This window comes from Rattus norvegicus, chromosome 1, assembly GCF_021556685.1.
Source record: "Rattus norvegicus strain SHRSP/BbbUtx chromosome 1, alternate assembly SHRSP_T2T, whole genome shotgun sequence".
NCBI classification, from domain to species: Eukaryota; Metazoa; Chordata; class Mammalia; order Rodentia; family Muridae; genus Rattus; species Rattus norvegicus.
In genome coordinates this window covers 42540973-42560247 of record NC_141534.1, presented here as the reverse complement: position 1 = coordinate 42560247, position 19275 = coordinate 42540973, and the positions used below count along the sequence as shown (strand labels likewise).

General features: G+C 43.7%; 1 protein-coding gene and 1 pseudogene across 1 annotated transcript in view; one reads left to right on the top strand and one right to left on the bottom strand.

The window, feature by feature from the left end:
* The window catches only part of Mthfd1l (methylenetetrahydrofolate dehydrogenase (NADP+ dependent) 1-like), a 188855-nt gene that overhangs the window by 73405 nt on the left and 96175 nt on the right, over window positions 1-19275 (bottom strand).
* On the top strand, window positions 8503-13401 carry Mapre1-ps1 (microtubule-associated protein, RP/EB family, member 1, pseudogene 1; annotated as a pseudogene).

Genomic DNA, 19275 nt, shown 5'->3' with positions numbered 1-19275 from the left:
TTTCAATTTTCCCCTTTTCCCCTAGATGGGGGGTCTTACTAGGTAGCCCTGGCTGGCCTAAAACTCACTATGTGGACTAAGCTGGCCTCAAACGCACAGAGATCCATCTGCCTCTGCCTCCCAAGTGCTGAGATTAAAAGGCCTGCACTTGGCATTGAAATCCTACTTATTTACTTGTATGCAGGTGAATCTGAATTCCACCCCGTGTCATCCTTAGAGCTGGCTGTTCTCATGCCTTACCCCCTTTACCTATCCCAGTGGCATCACAAACCATAAACTGACATTGAGTTCTTCTTGAGTGAACTCTTGCCTGCATCCTCTCCAACTAGTGGGGGTGGGGGAAACCCAGCAGTTTCTGGAGATATTTTTGTGGTCATCACTGGCATCTCACTAAGACACACTGCTAGGGCTCTTATAATGTTCAAAACTACAAAAACAAAACAAAACAAAAAACAAGCAAGCTCACTGCTGTCTATGAGTCAAGCAGAACAAAGGAACGCTGGACTTTCTAGACACTCCCTCTGAGAATATTATGAATGCACCAGAGGTTAGCCAACAGGATCGTGCAAGTTTATTATGTTAATCATTGTAACCTCATCCACTGAGATCCTGGGGTCTGAATTATCCGCATGAAAAATTTCGCTCAGCACAGCTTTGATGTATTGCAACAACAATGGGGTCAGCGCAACTGGCAATTTGGGACTAAGGTGAGTCCTGACTTTGCCTAAGGAGGAAGGAGGGGCCAGGGGCAACCACTCAGCACAGAAGGTGCAGGTGACTATGGTTGTCAGCCTTATGGTTAGAATGTGTATTTGTTGGGAGGTATGAGACTATTTAAAAAAAAAAAAAACTGGTTATGAGAAGGGGCTAAATGGAATATTTATTGAACATTTCTACCTGGCCATTGTTTTCCAGTTTTCTTCTCTTGCTGTGCTAATACACTTGGAACAAAAGCAACTTAGGAAATAAAGGGTTTATTTCAGCTTACAAATACCAAGTCATAACCCATCATTGAGGGAAGGCAGGATGGGGACTCACGCAGGAACTGGAGCACAGGCCATAGAGGAGTCAGTCAAGCTTGCTTACTGGCTCAGTCGCTGGCTCACACTCAGGAAGTTTTCTTATGTAGCTCAAACTCACTTGCCTATGAATGGTGCTGCCCACAGTGGGATGGGCCCTCAGGCATCAAGACAATGAGCACAGGGAAATGTGATCAGGGTAATTCCTTTCCTCTAGCCACATGACCAGCATAGCTCTTTGCTTAAAGCCTGTGATGGATTCAATAATTGTTCTTGAGGTTACTCTGGTATTGAGCTGCACTGAAACCCAGGCTCATGTGTTTCCTCCATACCAACATGCTGATCCATTTCTTTAGCTGAATTGCTTGCAACAAAAAGTCCAAACACCTTGTGCTTCAAGGGTATTTCATTCTCTGGATTCGGAAATTTGCTTTCTCTTAGAGCAATTCACGTACAGATTACCCATTTACTCTCCTAATTGTTGGTTGCCATGCCAACAGAGGAGAGACTTAGGCAGGGGGGTGGTGGATGAGACTTTGGATGAATCAAGAAAGGTTTCAGAGAGGACTCTTCAGGCACCAGGTCTGTCTGGACTTCACCAGGCACACAGGCCATACAAGCACACTGTGGTGTTCTCTCCTTAAAAACAAGTGGTCTCCCAGAGCCACTTATCTCCCTAAATCAGGCATCAGATTCCTCACCACTGGCTGGAGAAGTGGGTGATTGTAATTTTCTAGCTTAGATCATCTTTACCCAATGGGCAGATAGGCTGGGGAAAAGGAAACCGGTTTAGTTAGGAAATCCTCATTTTTTGCTTTCCAACTGAGGAAACCCTTCTTAAGCAAAACAGGGTTTCCTTGAGTTTCTCATACTTGAAACACCCGAAGATTATCAACAGAATTGTGAATTTAATTTTCTCCTTGTTATGTCACCAAAGTGCCCTTTGTCCCATATTCACTCAGAAAATAAAATGAGAAATCGGTACTGTCAAATTCCATAGCTACTTTATGATTGATAGCGATACACTTTTCTGTGTGATGCACACAATGCAGTCATATAATATTGAAAATATTGAGACCCCCATTATTCCTGGACATGAAGCTTGGATTTATGAACTGAGTTCTAATAGTACTAGTCCTTGCAACCAGCTTAGCTCAGAATGAGCTAAAGAAATATGTCTGCACAGGACAGATTTGGTTAATTCTCAAAGTGAATTCTTATAAACAGAGAGGGAAATGAAACTGCATTCACTCCACGGTTTACTTTCTCAGGACGAATGAGAGATTGCAAGGGAGGCACATGTAGAAAGACCTGGGGCACGACGCGGAGCTAGGCTTCACTCAAGCACGGTGGGTTATACTTTCTGTGCAGAGCTAAAGGAAACAGAGAAAAGCCTTTACCCTGCCCCTGTGTAAACATAGTTATTCCTTGCAGCTGCCTGCAGATGAACTCAGGAAGAGTCAGTTCAAAGTCACCGTGAAGCACATGCTTGCTGAACTAGAGCTCAAGGTGGGTTAGGCTTTGAGGATCTTTTAGTTATTTTTTCAGTGACTAGAGGGAACCTAAGTAAACGGGGAGGAGTTGTCAGATGAACCACAAGAGAAGCTCAGCATTATTGTTACAGCTTAAAAAACAACAATGGTCTTGCTTTAAACTGCATGAATTATGAGGATCTAACTCATCTTAGGTCTATGAAATTTTACTAAAAACAAAAATCCTTTCTGCTCTGTAGGGTTTGTTTGTGCAATCCATGGCCCCTTGATTTTATTAATGTAATAAAGTTGAATTCCCATAGAGAATACAAAAATCAACTTAGTGGGTGCATATTTGGAAGCTGAAGTAAGAGATGGGTAAAACCACAAATTAACATCATTTTGAAGACCCGTCCCTCTTGCCCGATGACCAGATTTATACAAACTGGGGAAGGTTGGGGTTGCTGCAGAGAGCATGAGGAAAGTATTCAGGGTGTACTCTGGGGAAGGGGAAGAGGACATTAACAACATATAATGAGTCTACAGGGCCAAGAATGCCTTCTATCTCAGACTGGGGAGCCAGAGGCAAGGTGCTTGGGAAGTTCAAGGCCAGCCTGATCTACAAAGTGAAATCCAGTATCAAAAAGCCAATAATAAATAAATAGGACACAGGGACACTTGAATAAATGTGTGTACAGAATAACAATGATTTAAAAATTTAAAAAAATACCAATGTACTTTAGAAGAAGGATTCAGAACTTGCCCCTTCTTCACCATCCCCAGAATTAGTTATAGTTAGTTCATTTAGGAACTTGTTTTGTAAGTTGATTTTAGCCAAAGAGAAATTTAAATTTGGAACCAAATGTTTAGACAGGGTCTTACTGTGTCACCCTTACTGGCCTGGAACTTGATATACTGACCAAGATGGCCTTGAACTTAGGGAGATCCATCTACCTCTCTCCAGAGTGCTGAGACTAAAAGTGTGTGCCATGGTGCTCAGTGTTATGTGTTAGCTTTATTTCTCACATTAAATAAATTCTGTGCTCTGGCTTGGAAGAGTTAGCTTTCTGGATGACTGTATGGGGCAAAAGTTTCCCCTTGCAGGTTGTGAGAAGTGTGAACGTATGCTTTCTTCACACAGAGATGAGCTCTGAAGCTGGGCATACCAATAATTCTGGCACCCAGGAGACAGAGGCAGGAAGACTGCCAGTCAGGTCAGCCTGGGCTCCACAGTGAGGCTGTGTCTTAGAATAAAACGAAGAATTCTACCTGGCTTGGCTACTAGCAAATATGTCCTAACAACGGGACAGAACATTTTCTATTAAGAGTAGCTTATCATTGTATGGCTAAAGAATGAATGGATGAATGTGGAGGTATTCACATCTTACCATAAAGCCCCTGCTGAAAGTCACCGTCATTCTAACTTGGGATAACTTGACTGCATTAATGTATCAAGAGAAACTCTGATCACTGAGTCTGAAAACCAAATAAACAGACTGGCTTTTCTTGAAGTTCCTTTTACAGTTGCTAGATTCTCAGAAGCCATGAAGACAGAAGGGAAATACTTTAAACGTAAATTCTAAAGGGTATAGTTTTTATTTTTTATTTACACATGTGTGGAGTGCATATGTGTTTATGTGCTTGTATATACATGTCTATGTGTGCACAGAAGCTGGTGATTTCAGTTGGGGGTCTTTTTGGTTTATTCTGTATCCTATTTTTTTAAAAAAATATGTGTGTGTGTATATATATATATATATATATGTACACACACTGTTGCTTTCTTCAGCCACACCAGAAAAGGGCATCAGATTTCATTATAGATGGTTGTGACACCATGTGGTTGCTGGGAATTGAACTCAGGACTTCAGGAAGAACAGTCAGTGCTCTTAATTGCTGAGCCATCTCTTTAGTTCCCCTGTACCCTAAATTTGAAGCAGGGCCTCTTACTGAATCTGGAACTTATTGACTCAGGCAAGCTGGTGAATGAGCACCAGAGGGCTGCCATATCTTCCTCCCCCACCCTCCATGCTGGGGATTCAAACTCAGATCTTCATACATGTATGGTAGGTGCTTTGCTGGTGGAACTCTCTCTCTGAACCCTAGGGATGATTCTTGAACACATATGGCTGAAGGAGAATTTACTTCTGCCTCTGGAGGTTAGTCAAATCTTCTCTGGAAAAAGATTTACTACACGTGATCTTTATCTAGGAGAAAAAGAGCTGGGCTTGCCCATTTCTTGCAGCAGACCCTGGTACACCACACTGTGGCCCGCCAGCTGTTTCCTTGGTGATGGTTGGGGATGACTGCTTAGCATCACGCTACTTATCACCAGCCAAAAGAAAAGTGCAGACTCCGAGTATCCCAGGATGCTGTCCATTGAATGTAGGCCTATTCCGCTCAGCATTGGTACCAGGACAGAGGAAGCCATGAAGCATCAGTGATTCCAGTGTTAGCATAATCTGTGTTTATCTTTACAGCTCAGTAGGGAACAGAGCCAAGCAGCTGACTTCCAGGAGAACTTCTAGAATACTAATGGATGACTTACTTGACTATGTAGCAAAACAGGTAACACTATTCAATATGGGATAATAGGCCACAGCAATAAGAGGGCCACAGAAAAACGCATGCAAGAGTTTCTGTCCTTAACGTTTAGGCTGTGATATGGAGACCAGTAAAGGTGGTATTTCAATATGGTAGTGAGTGTGCGGGTAGGGGGTTCTGATTAAGTAATATTGTGACAATTGGCTGATAATCGGGTTCTGTCCTCAGAAAAAGACTACTGGGCAGTTAGAGGGGCTCACACCAGAATCTGGGGGGTTAAGCTACAAGGCCAGAGCTTAGAGATGCATGACAGGAGAGCACTGTGTATACGAAGACTCTCCTCGTTTGTCCTGATATACACAGGCTAAGTTACCAATACATTGAGCTGATAGTGCATTCATTCATGCCCCTAATCTAGTGGAGTAGCACAGCACAATGTAGCCCATCAGCCGTTTCCTTGGTGATGGTGGGGATGACTGCCTAACATCATGCCACTTATCACCAGCCCCCCTCCCCCCCAATATGGAGATCCTGAATTTTCCAGGATGCTGTCCAGTGAATATTGGTCCTCTTGTACTATTACAAAGTTTGTGTCAAATTCTGAGTCAGGGACAATCTGTACGTCTACTATACAGCATACAATATCAAATCATATTTCTTCCTGAGTGTATATGCTCAAAATGTATGAGAACACAATTGGAACAGGGTCTGTGGTTCCAAGGGCTGTGACTTGGGAAGGACCAGAATTAAGTGCCTGGTGCATTACAGCACAAGGACACAGTCTGGTGTGCTTGGTAAAGGGGAAGAGGAGGAAAACAGATGGTAATTTCAGAGGGCGTGGCTGTTGTCTGTTGTCCACAGAGCTTAATATAAATGTTAATAGCAAGGAATTAGTAGGCTGGGTGCTTCATAAGCTGTTGGGTTTCATGGACAGCAGTTCAGACTTGCATTTCCCCTGGGAGGAGCGGAACAGATGTGGACAACAGCCAACCAGCTAAAGGCATCAGGTATGATCAGGGCTGAGGCCTTCCTGTGCAAACAGAAATGACGCTGGCTGGCTGGTATTTCTCACTGGTTTCCAGTGTAGCCTGCAATGACAGTGGCAGATGTGCCCCTCTAACTCCTGGCTCAGCACCGAGATGAGAACTACATTCTACAGTTTCCAGATGCTGGGTGTTTGGGTGTTTATGTGTACAAACATTCTGAGTTCCAAATGCGAGCAATCTCAACTCCACCCACATCTGTGGATTTCTCCTCTTTTGGTTTGCTTTATAAAATTGTATGAATATCTTAGATGAGTGTAGATAACTTTTCATTTTAAAGAGTAGGCAACAATGTCACGGTGTAACCTCTACACATATTTGAAATAACCATGAAAATAGTTTGCTTCTGAAAACCACTTCTTGCATTCAGAATATAAACAAAAGAGATAGAGTGGAAATGATTTTCACACACCAGGGACAGAAAACCCTTCAGAGTCCTACACATTTATCCTGTGCCTCTCCAGGCTGATATGAAATAGTAGTTTCTGCTTTCTTGATTCAAATTTCTGATTCTGAATCCAGAGCTTTGAGGCATCAATCCTAGAGTTCTGGGGCTAGGGAGATGACTCAGTGGGCATGCTTCACCCCTCACAAGCATGAGGACCTGAGTTTGGTTCCCAAGCACTATATCAAAGCTGGGCATGTATGCTTGTAACCCTAGCATTGGAAGAGCCAAGCTAGGTAGATCATTGGGGACTCAATGGCCAGCAAATCTAGATGGAAGGGTGAGGTCCAGCCTCCCCCACAAACCTGCCTCTAAAACTAAGTATTGGGGACAATAGGGGAAGACACGGAACATCTACCTCTACACGGATTCACACATCCCATAGAGTTCTGACCACATTCCAGCCTCTAGAAGTTCAGTTCTTTCATCAGGAAAACTTGGGGTAAACTCCACACCTCTCCTCAATTAGCCATGCCACCTCGACTTCAGTCCCAGAGTCAATGCTCTGCACTGAAAGAAAACCCTGCATAGCCTGCAAGTAATGCACAAGAGAAATGTTCTAAATGAAAAAAAAAATGCTAGGATGTCTGTTAAGTAGGCTCCATTTTCACAAGTGAACCCATTGGAATGATGTTTGCCCACAATTACAAGGAGACATGAAGAAGTGGTTCAATTCCAATGAAAGCGTACTTTTCTCTCACTTGAGAGAAGATCACAGTTGGCGCTTGGCACTGGTACGCCAGTTTCTCCATCATTGGCAGCTGCTCCAACCCAAGGGTCCACAATGATTGCTGGAGCCCCGGCCATCATAACTGAATGTCCTAAGAGTGGGGAAAGAGGACGAAAGGCCTTTTCAGAAGAGATGCTGGATGGGCTGGGGATGTGGCTCACTTGGTAGAGCCTTAGCATGCACAAGGGCCTGGATTCTAGCCCCACCACCTCATAAATTGGGCGAGGCTAGCACATGTCTCTAATCTTAGCACTCCAGAGGTGCAGGCAGGACAGTCAGAAATTCAAGGTCGTGTTCAGATGCATGACTTCAAGGCCAGCCTTGGGGAAGGAGGAGAGGAGGGAGAGGAGGAAGAAAGGGAGAGACAGAGAGAGAGAGAGAGAGAGAGAGAGAGAGAGAGAGAGAGAGAGAGAGACAGAGAGAGAGACAGAGAGAGACAGAGAGAGAGAGACAGAGAGAGAGAGACAGAGAAAGAGAGGAGAGAAAGGCACATAGAGAGGCAGGCACACACACACACACACACACACACACACAGAAGCACACTGAGAGATAGAAAATAGAAAGAGGCAGAGAGAGCAAAAAGGGAAAGAGGTGCAGAGAGAGGGGGATAGGAGGCTGGGAAAGTTAGAACCTTTGGTGATTCTCCCTGATCACCCTCAAGCAGAAAGTAGCATGGTTCAGAAAGCATCTCCAGGCAGAAGTAAACTCACGCCATGTCACCTGTGTGACTATCTGCCTTGTGCCTTTTCCTGAAGAGATGTCAACAAAGAGGGATCCACCCTAGGTAGGGCACTGGCTGTAAACCAAAGAAGGAATCTAGCCTGTGTCAGTGAAACAAAGTGTTGGGTGTGGCTACTGAGAGGAACGCAGGGGACTCTCTAGCAGCTGCATCAATGAGCAGCACCCATTCCCACCCCCAGCATGAGTGAGTGACCGTTAAGAACAACTGCATCACTGGAGCTCACCGTCCAGTTTCTTGGCAGCTCTTCTAAAGAGACACCCACCACAGAGTCTGGTTGTTTACTGCTCAGATGTCATCCCAGGGAGGGGCTTGGTGAAACTTTCGGCTTCCTGAGAGAGTCCAGAGCATCCCTGTAAGTTGCCTTAGCTTCCTGAATCTTTCTGATCTGTTCCCTTCTCTCCTCCAGCTGCCTTGCAAGGTTTGTTTTGAGGCCAGGAGGTGGGACCTCTGACTCTGAAAGGTTTTTTATGGCACTCAAGAGGGCCACTGAGGTAAACTGTGGGGGACATGGGGTTTATTACTAAACACTATGGACAGACAAAGAAGAACATGACAGGTACTTTGAGGGGAGCACATGTCCCACCACTGGAGCAGACAGCAAAGTGGAGGCTCTGAAGAGAAGCATCGGGCCTGCATGGCAGAAGTTGGAGACTTCTTATTCTGACAGTGGAATGTTCCATGATGGAATGCCCGTTTAAAAAGAAAATATGTGGGCTGTAGAGATAGCTCAGTGGTTAAGAGCACTCACTGCTCTTCCAGAGTTCCTGAGTTCAAATCCTAGCAACCACATGGTAGCTCACAACCATATTTAATGAGATCTGATGCTCTCTTCTGGTGTGTCTGAAGATTTCTACAGTGTGCTTATAGATAATAAATAAATCTTAAAAGAAGAGATTTATTTAAAAAATGTTTGACTCAAGGGAGAGTTCTTCTCATTGAGTTAACTGAAAAGATCAGGATGTGAACTTGTCCTTTACGGTGACCTCATTATGCCAAAGCTGGAATGTATAGCTAAGAAATTACAATCTTTGTGGGAACAACTTCAACCTGTCCTTTGTGAACCTTGCTCCAAGATTTGGCAAGGCCAACAGGCATGCTGAAACATTGATTTGGGGACCAGGGATGTAGCTCAGTAGGTAGGTTGGTACCTAGGATGAACAAGGTACCAGGTTTGGTCCTAACTACTATTGTATAAACTGGATACACCTGCAATTCTAGCACCCAAGAGGTGGAGGCAGGAGGATTAAAAGCTCAAGGTCCTCCTTGGTTACAGTGAATTTAAGGCCAGCCCGGATACCACAAGGCTCCAATTGGAAAAAAATAGAAAATAAAAGAAAAAAAAAAAAGGTATGGAAAGGAAAAGAGGGAGGGAGAGAAGAAAAGCTTTGTAATATACACCTTTTGCTGATCTAATAAGTATAATAAAATGTTATATATACATGACATGCTCTGTGCCACACAGATAATATTTGTATAGCCCAGTGTTTTTTAACCTGCAGGCTGTCCACTTTGGGGTGTTGAACAACCCTTTCAGAGGGGTCGCATGTCAAGATATCCTGCACTATCAGATATTAATGCTATGAATCATAGTAATTTTTATTATTTCAAATAATTAATCAATTAACTTTGTTGTTGTTGTTGTGTATATGTCTGTGTATATATTTTTTTGAGGTAGAATTTCTCTGTTGTAGTCTTAGCTGTCTTGCAGCTCCTTCTGTAGACCAGGCTGGCCTCGAACTCTACTTACCTCTGCCTCCCAAGTGTTAAGACTAAAGACATAGGGGGTTGGGGATTTAGCTCAGTGGTAGAGCGCTTGCCTAGGAAGCACAAGGCCCTGGGTTCGGTCCCCAGCTCCGAAAAAAAAAAAAAAAAAAAAAAAGAAGACTAAAGGCATGTGCTACCATGCCCGACCTAAATTATGATTCATAGCAGTAGCAGAATCTCAGTTATGAAGTAACAACAAAAATAATTTGATGGTTGGAGGTCCCTATAACATAAAGGAAGTCTACTAAGGGGTCACAGCATTAAGAACGTTGAGAACCACTGGTATAGCCATTTTCCCATGCCAGACTCACTTGTCCTGAATAAAGACAAGAACCAGGCTGAGAATTTTCCAAAGGTAGTAAATTTAGTGTTTGTTCTTTGTATTTATTTTTTTCATATAAACCCAATTCTCTTAGAGTTTAGACAATTGAAGCCAATTGAAGCAGATGGAGGAGGGGGGTCAGCAGCTCCTGGCTAGCTTCTGTTGGAAGCCAGCATGGGCCACATGGACTTCTGGGTCTAAAAGAAAAATTAAAAATGGGACCTGGATCGCTTCTCGGCCTTTTGGCTAAGATCAAGTGTAAAAATGGGAGCTCAGACGTGAGAAGCACTTGCTATTCTCCTAGAGGATTGACTGTATTCAGTCCTCAGACAAGCAGGCACCCACAAATACAGATATAAAAGATACCAAATGAAGAGATTCAGGAGCTTCTGATGTCATGTGATGAAAACATTCATAAGGGCTGGAGAGATGGCTCAGCAGTTAAGAGCACTGACTGCTCTTCCAGAAGCCCTGAGTTCAATTCCCAGCAACCACATGGTGGCTCACAACCATCTGTAATAGAATCTGATGCCCTCTTCTGGTGTGTGTTTGAAGAGAGCAACAGTGTACTCTTAAAAACAAAAATAATAAATAAATCGTTAAGAAAAAGAAAACATTCATAAAATACCCCTTTAAAGAGTTAAAAGGAGTCCCTTTTAAAAGGCTCTCGTTCTCTCATTGCCATTGTCTTGCAACACAGCTCGGTCCTGGGGATTAGTTTGCCGGGGAGAATGATGGGAATCACTCTTCACTCTGGCCTATCGTATCTGTAACTCTCAGTTTCAAAAACGACTGTATTCCCCCCCCCCCCCCGGCCTTCATGTCTTGCTAAATTTATTCTTAGGTACTTTATAGTGTGGCGGGTATGGATAAATAGGATTGTATTGTACATTATAATGTTTATTCCTGACATAAAGGAAGGCTATTGACTTGTCCATATTTATACTATAGCCAACTGGGCCAACTAAAACTTTTATTACTTATGATAAATTTTTCAGTTGGCTTCTTGAATTTTATCTCTATATGATCATACATAAATAATAGAAACACTATGCCTTTCATATTGGCCTTTCCTTTATCAACAGTGGTTGTGGACATCCTGGTCAGCCTCTGGGCACGTGACTAGGTTTGCCTGAGAGGGGTGATATCTATCCATTGTGATGCCGTTTGCTAGTTTCTACTTTTGATTTTGTTTTATTTTTCTATTGCTGAAGGTCTGCCTTTATCATTTCATTCAGACACCTCTTCTGCCTCCAAAATGTTTTAAACTCTGTTCTGCGGTGAGCAAGACAAGTAGGCCACAGGACCTCGGACCCTTATGTGGACTTTGCAGCAACAGCCTCTGTACAGAAACATTAATGGGAATGACGAGAACATTTACAGTTACAGGTGGAGAGAGGCCTGAAGCTTTTAGAAAGCACTAGCAGCCTGCTCCAGAATGCCCTTCCCTAAAGATGCAAAGAAATCCCTGACAAGATACACTAAGTTATACTTCTGCAGGAATTCTAAGTTTCTGGACATTCCATGTCCCAAATTCTATTACAAGACTTGTACAGGAACAGTACAATATTGTAATGGCACCAAATACTGCTTAAGAACTGTAGAAAACAACCTCACATAATTGCAATTTTTGAAACTATAAAAGGCAATTTGGCCCCTGTCCAGCATCCCGAGGCCAGATGATCTTGGCCCAGATGGGCTAGGATAGCAGTCGTGTAACGTAATACGAAAACCTATTGTGCAACGGACATTAAAGAAAATCCCTTAGAAGGTCCGTGCAGTTGCGAGTTAAAAAAACTCTAGCTTACCTCAGGAGCACTTTTAAGTCATTTTATGTCAACTGCCACAGCACTAATCTCTGCATCACGATGTTTTGACAAGGGCTGTATTTGAACTCCACATTTTATGATGATAAGCAGGACGATATTCCAAGCACACTGTTTGGAATACACATAAATCTCAAGAGGAGGAGCCCCTGCGCCTGCGCGTCATGGTGGGTTGCGTGTGAGGTCATCCCGCGCAGGCAGGGTCGGTTGGTTTGAACCCGACCCAGATGTAAGCAGAGCTGGGCGCGCGGACAGCGGACACGGGTCCTGTGAGAGCCAAAGGTTGCAGTGAATGTGTACTTGACATCAGTCACCAGTCAGTTACCAGTGATAACCAAAGTTGATATCCTAAGGCTTGGATCATTGAATCTCTGCAGTTGAATCTGACAAGAACGGTTATGTTCAGGGGCTCCATACTGTCAGTTCATGGACATGTTTTTCCCCAGCTCCATTGCCTTGAAGAAAGTGAAATTCCAGGCTATCTTAGTTAGGTTCTTATTGCTGTGAACAGACACCATGACCGACATGAGTTTTATAAAGGATAACACTTAATTGGGGCTGGTTTACAGGTTCAGAGGTTCTGTCCATTATTCTCAAGGTGGAGCGTGGCAGCACCACAGATCCAGGTAGGCATGGTACACGAGGGGCTGAGTTCTACGAAAGCCAGTAACAGACTGAGCATCCCCAGGCAGCTAGGAGGAAGGTCTCCAAGCCCACCCCCACAGTGACACACTTCCTCCAACAAGGCCATACTTTCTAATAGTGCCACTCCCTGGGCCAAGCATATGCAAACCATCACTTAGGCTAAACTAGAAAATGAATATATCCAGAATTTGAAAATACTACAAGCAGGCTTCAAGAGGATGGGTGTTGACAAAATAATTCCTGGATAAATTAATAAAAGGAAAATTTCAGGACAATTTTGAATTTGTTCGATGGTTCAAAAATTTTTTTGACTTAAATTATGATGGAAAAGAGTTTGATCCTGTAGCTGCCAGACAAGGTAAAGAAAAATGGCGAAACCTGTTGCTCCAGCTTTGAGTAAACCGAAGAAATCTCTCGGCTCTGGTAGTGCAGCCCCACAGAGACCCATGGCAACACAGAGGACTACAGCAGCTCCTAAGGCTGGCCTGGGGATGTTGTGAAGGAATCCTGGCGTGGGCAATGGAGATGGTGAAGCAGCTGAATGGAAGCAGCAGGTCCAAGTGTTGATGCTTACTGTTGAAGACTTGGAGAAGGAGAGAGGCTTCTACTTCGGAAAGCTAAGGAACAGTGAACTGATTTGCCAGGAGAGTGAGGGGGAAAATGACCCTGGACTGCAGAGGACTGTAGATATTCTTTATGCCACAGATGAAGGCTTTGTGATACCCAGTGAAGGGGGCCCACAGGAGGAACAAGAAGAGTATTAACCAGCCTGGATCAGCAGAGCAACATCCAAAGTCTTCACTCTAAATCATGTGGTTAACGGTTACATCCTCCCTTTTAGTAAGTAATCTTAGAGGATTCACTGGTTTCTTTTCATAAGCAAAAAGTACCTCTTCTTCAAAGTGCACTTTGCAGAAGTCTCACCTTTTCTGATGAGTTTGAGTTAGGTGTTTTGCCTTTTTTAAAAAGATGTATGTATTTATTTTATTTACGAGTACACTGTAGCTGTCTTCAGACACACTAGAAGAGGGCATCAGATCCCATTACAGATGGTTGTGAGCCACCAAGTGGTTGCTGGGAACTGAACTCAGGACCTCTGGAAGAGCAGTCAGTGCTCCTAACCACTGAGCCATCTCTCCAGCCCAGCTTTTGCCTTATAGCAGCGGAGTATCGACATCTAGTTGGTTTACCAGGGGAACAAGAGGCCAACCATGGGGCTCTTCATGTGGATGCCATCACACTGACTGATGGAGAAAGGAGGGGGTTTATAGTGCATGAGGTGACAACCTCAGAAGTGTAAAGACTGAATTGAATTCTGAGCTAATGTGAAATTCTGGCAGAGAACGTTTAAATAAATAAATAAATAAATGAATAAATAAATAAAAATCCAAAGAGGGACGAGTCACAGAGCTTATTTTAAACACATTTGCAGTATGTCGGGCATGAAGAAACTGGTCAAGGCCAGGTTGAGCATTCCTGGGGTTCAAAATGTCTTTTAAAAACAGGATGATTTTTATTCTATTTGTAGGCTATGTGTGTTTGTGAGTGTGTATGTGGGTACATATGCCTGCTGCAGAGGCCGGAAGAGGGTGTTGGATCCTGTGGAGCTGGAGTTAGGTGTGAACCACTGGCCCTGCAGGCTGGGAACCCCACTTGGGTCCCCTCGAAGAGAAGCAAGCGCTCTTGATCACTGAGCTGTCTCTTAAGCTCCCAACTAATGAGACAGGGTCTCAAGCAGACCAAGCCTTCCTAGGACCACAGTGTAGCCGAAGCTGATGCCGAACTTCTGAGCCTCCACCCTCCTGAGGCCAATGACACGGGCAAGCGCCACTAGATCTAGTTTTTATGGGGCTCTCGGGCTTCTACCCATGGAGTTATGTTAAGTAAACACTGTATCAACTGCTTATATCTCCAGTGCCTGCCTGCATCCCTTCCTTCCTCCCTCCCTCCCTCCCTCTGTCCTTCCTTCCTTCCTTCCTTCCTTCCTTCCTTCCTTCCTTCCTTCCTTCCTTCCTTCCATGGAGTCTTTAGGAAGCTCATTCTATTTCCCAGGCTGGCCTTGAACTACTGAACTCAATCCTTCTGCTCCAGCCTCCTGAATAGCTGGGACCTTAGTCACCTTCCACTACAGCAGGCTTCATTTACTTCTAATTTAGTTATTTGCTACTTCAATAAACCACATGGTAGGTACATTTACGTTCACCATTAAAAAGTCCACTGGTATTGCAGACAACCCTGCCATTGGAGAAATCTTTCATATACCTGATGTGTTCTATTAGGTTTTCATCCAACAAACAGTCCTGTTGTGTGCAAACACAGGGCTGGATGATGGTGGGGTGACCAGAGGTATACATTCACAAGCAGTAAGACCTAGAAGCAAGAGTTCAGGTCAGGGGCAGAGGACTGGGTTCAAATTGCTGCTCCTTTAGCCCAAGCTTGTCCCCTTGGAACAAACTCTTTCACTCTGGGCCTCAGTCCTTTCATGTGGAAGCCATGCGCAGTGCTAAACTCCTTCAGAGACTCTTACTGACAGCCAGTGAGCTCTCAGGCACAAAGCTCTAATCCAGTGTCTGGCACATGGTGGGCTTTCAGGATCTAAGTTGTTCTCAGCAAAGATGTATCAATGCCAGAAACTGCCTGTTTGATTTATAAGTACCATCTCTGTCATCCTCAAATAAATAAATAAATAAATAAATAAATAAATAAATAAATAAATAAAAAATTAAAAAAAAATCTCAAAAAACTCAAAAGAATATTGAGATACTTTTACTCCCTCCCTCATTCTCAGACTAGCTAGGGCCTTGGTAGTTTGCCTGAGGTTTGTTCTGGGATGATAGGTGGGTGTTAGCTCATCTTGACATACTTCACATTAAGAAAAACCCTATAATTTACTACTATTATTAAATTTTATGTGGATAGAAATTTTGTCTGCATTTTGTATATCACATGCATGCTGGTACCCTCAGAAGCTAGAAAAGGGCATCAGATCCCTTAGAACTGGAGTTGTACAGATAGTTGTGAGCATGTGGGTGCTGGGAACTGAACCCAGGTCTATTAGAGCAGCAAGTGCTTTTAACCACTGAGCCCTCGTTTCCAGCCCAGGATATTTTACGTTTGAGGGTAAGAAGGTGGTATGCAAGATCTTTTGGGCATGACAAGCACTACTATTGTGATGTTGGTTGATGATTCAAGAGATGTGTCTGTTAAACAACACCCTGTTCATTGTGAATCTAAGATCAGTTGCCCTAGGAATAATGCAGGCCCTGTATGGAGAAGCTCAGTGGCACTTGACTGGTGCAGGTGTCCTCTTAACAAGGTACCGAGGTTATTTAAGAATGATACAGTATTACTTTCAACTGCTATGTGTTATTCCATCAGACAGCCAGTAAATTATTAGGTAACAAATAGCTGTTACATTGTTTGACCTTTAGTTACATAATAAATGGAGATGTCTGGTATTTCTGGGTCTGTCTAGGTTGTTGTGAAAAAAATTTATTGTACCCTAATGTAAACATAGTAGGTTTCAGAAGTTTAATTGATGTACATCTTTTGTGGTAAAAGTCTTACTGCACACCTGGAAACACGACCTCTTCCGTACCTGGAGAGTGCTTTTCTTTAGAGAACCAGACAAATAGATGCAGCTAAGGCACATTTAGTTTCTTGTTGCTGTAACGTTTGTGATGGGGTAAATTTTTTAGAGAAAATCGGTTTATTTTGGCTGACAGTCCTAGAAGTCAAACAGCATGCTGTCACCATCTGTTCTGCTTATGTGAGAATCTCCTGGGACACAGTAGAAGGGTGACCCACATAGAAGGCAACTTCCTGACACAGCTAAGACAGGAGGGGTGACCTCAGAGGAATCAGGTCTGTCTCTGAGCTCGGGAGCTAACTTCAAACCAAGGCTTTTTAATCCATTCACCACTAGGCTCTGCCTTCCAGTATTGTTGCAAGGAGGAATTAGGCAGCAATGATTCAAGTCACAGCAGCAAAATGTCACAGAGGGTTGATAACCTCTCATGTCTTCTGGAGTGCTAGGAATTGATGCTAAGGCTCTACCCATGCTAGACTTTGCCATGGAATCTTATTTCCAGGTCATCTCCATCTGTCTTATAACAACCCGTGTGTGTGTGTGTGTGTGTGTGTGTGTGTGTGTGTGTGTGTGTGTGTGTGTGTGTGTGTAGTCTGATCTATAAACAAGTTCCAGGACAGCCAGAGCTACACAGAGAACCAAAACAAACTAACAAAGACTTAGTGAAGTGGACTGGAAGACGGGGATCAGGTAACTTAATCTGAATACTTTCCCAAGTAGCAGATAACTAGAATATTCCAATCTTATTTACTTATTTTCCATTTTCCCACATGAGTGTTTGCCTGCACCACACGTTTGATGCCACGTGATACCAGAAGAGGGCATCATATCTTTGAAACTGGAGTTGAAGGCAGCTGTGAGCTGCCATGTGGGTGCTGAGATTTGAACCCAGGTCCTCTGTGTAAGCAGCAGTTGCTCTTAACCATCAAGCCATCTGTCTTGCCTTTGTGCCGAGGATGAACCCAGGGCTACGCTGGAAAAGCACTGGGCTTCCTTCAATGTTTCTCTTATTTTTTAAAGGCTGAAGACTACCTGTTAGAAACTAAAACCAAAATCAACCACAAAGAGGTCTAGTCTGTATGGAAGCATGTGTGGCAGGGAGAGGTCAGCACAGAGAGGTGGGAGAATGGGAGTTGGTGAGGAGTTCCAGGATTAAGCTATCCAGGGACACCATGAATCAACATTGCCACAGTGAGGCTTGCTAAGTACACGGTCTAAAAATCCATTCCCTGGACTCAACAGCTGCTTGGGTTTGCACATCCCCACCAGTCAGATCGCTAATAATCCAGTTCTTACCCCTGGTGTGATTATGTATATAGGATTACTCAAGACCTAAGAATGAACTTCATAACAGAGCGAGGCCCCTGACCAAGAGCAAAGTTTTATATGTCAACAGGGTGAGCTCCAGGAAACTCAGCTCAGAAGCTGGACACTACTTCAACTTAGATCTCAGATATTTTTTTCTTAAAAGGGTGGACAAAATTATAGGAATGTTTAGTTTGGTCTGGCTTTCTTCTACCTAAATGATGGAGTATTTAACATTTCATTGCAATAAAACAGATGTTGAGAATAGGCCAGTAGCTGGGTGTAACTATTTAGTGGATTCTTCTGAAACTCGAGGCAAGACTTCCTTCCTACATTTTATTAGAATAGACACTATGAGGCATGAAAGGGTGAAGCCTGACCCAAGCTCTGATGTTCAGAGCTGATGGGGACTCAGTGAGGTCACCAGGGTGGGTGTCTTGTGATGGAATACTAGTGGGTTTTTTAGAAGAGGGATGAGGAGGTGCCTGTGATCCAGAACTCAGGAAGCGGAGCTAGGAGAGTCTCTGCTACCCTAGTTTACACAGTGAGTTCCAGGCCAAATAAAGCTTCCAAGCGAGACCCTGTCTCAAAAGGCTCTCTCCTGGGATTGAGAAATGGATCCTTAGTAAGAGCTCTGGTGTACTGCTCTGGTAGAGGACCTGAGTTTGCTTCCAAGTACCAATACCATGTGTGCTCACAGCCACCTGTTGCTCATGGGATCTGATGCCCTCTTCTGGACTCCTAAGTCATCTCCACTCACATGTGCAAAAGGCATCCCCCACCCCCGCCAAAACAAGAGATAAAACAAACTTAAAAAAGAGAGTGAGCAAGCGAGAGCAGGCAGAACATGAGTGCATGTGTATCCCCCCACAGCCATACATGCGTGTAAATATGCCCTACATTCCCCATCCATGCACACACACATACCACACCCATGCATGCATGCATGCGCGCGCGCGCGCACACACACACACACACACACACACACACACACACACACACACTCCATGCATGTACATAGTGGAACCCACATACCCCACACCCGTGCATGCACACACGGACACACACCATACCCAGGCATGTGCATGTACACACAACATGCACACCTGTATACTCTCTCTGTCTCTTATGTGGCCTCCCAACTCTGCCAGTTAGAAGGGCATCAGAAGATATAAGTCCTCAACCATCCTACGCCGAGAACAAAAGTCGAATCAGACTTCTTTTAAGACGCAGTCTGTGGCACTGCACTACAGTGATAGAAAATGGCGAATCCTGAACCATTGGGGGTGATACAAATATGACCTATTACTGCACATATGAAGATGTACTGGCAAAGTACCATATCACAATTACATTGATTTATTTATTGATTTAGGTAGAGGATGGTTGAGTCATTGAGAGGTGGGCTGGCCTTCCAAGACTACAGGCATTCGCCATGACATCTGGTCCATTTTATCAGTAATTAAGTACAGGAGGGGAGAAGTAGACCTTCAAAGTCTATCTATGGATTCCTGTGGCTGTGAGTATTTTGGCTAAACGGGCCCTTAGAGATGATCATGTACAATTTCAGGTCCACATTCTCAAGGAGAGGTGAGTCTTGAGCTCAAAATTGAAGTCAAAAGAAAGAAAGAAAGAAAGAAAGAAAGGAAGAAAGAAAGGAAGAAAGAAAGAGCGAGCTAAGGTTTGTAACAATTTTGAGATTCTTACAAATACTTTAAATGAGATAATAATTAAGAACATAGAATGTCAATGTTACTTTTCCTTTTTTAAAAAATAACTCTAGACTTGTTTTGATGCCCAAGAGGAGTCTGCCTTTTCAAAGTACACAG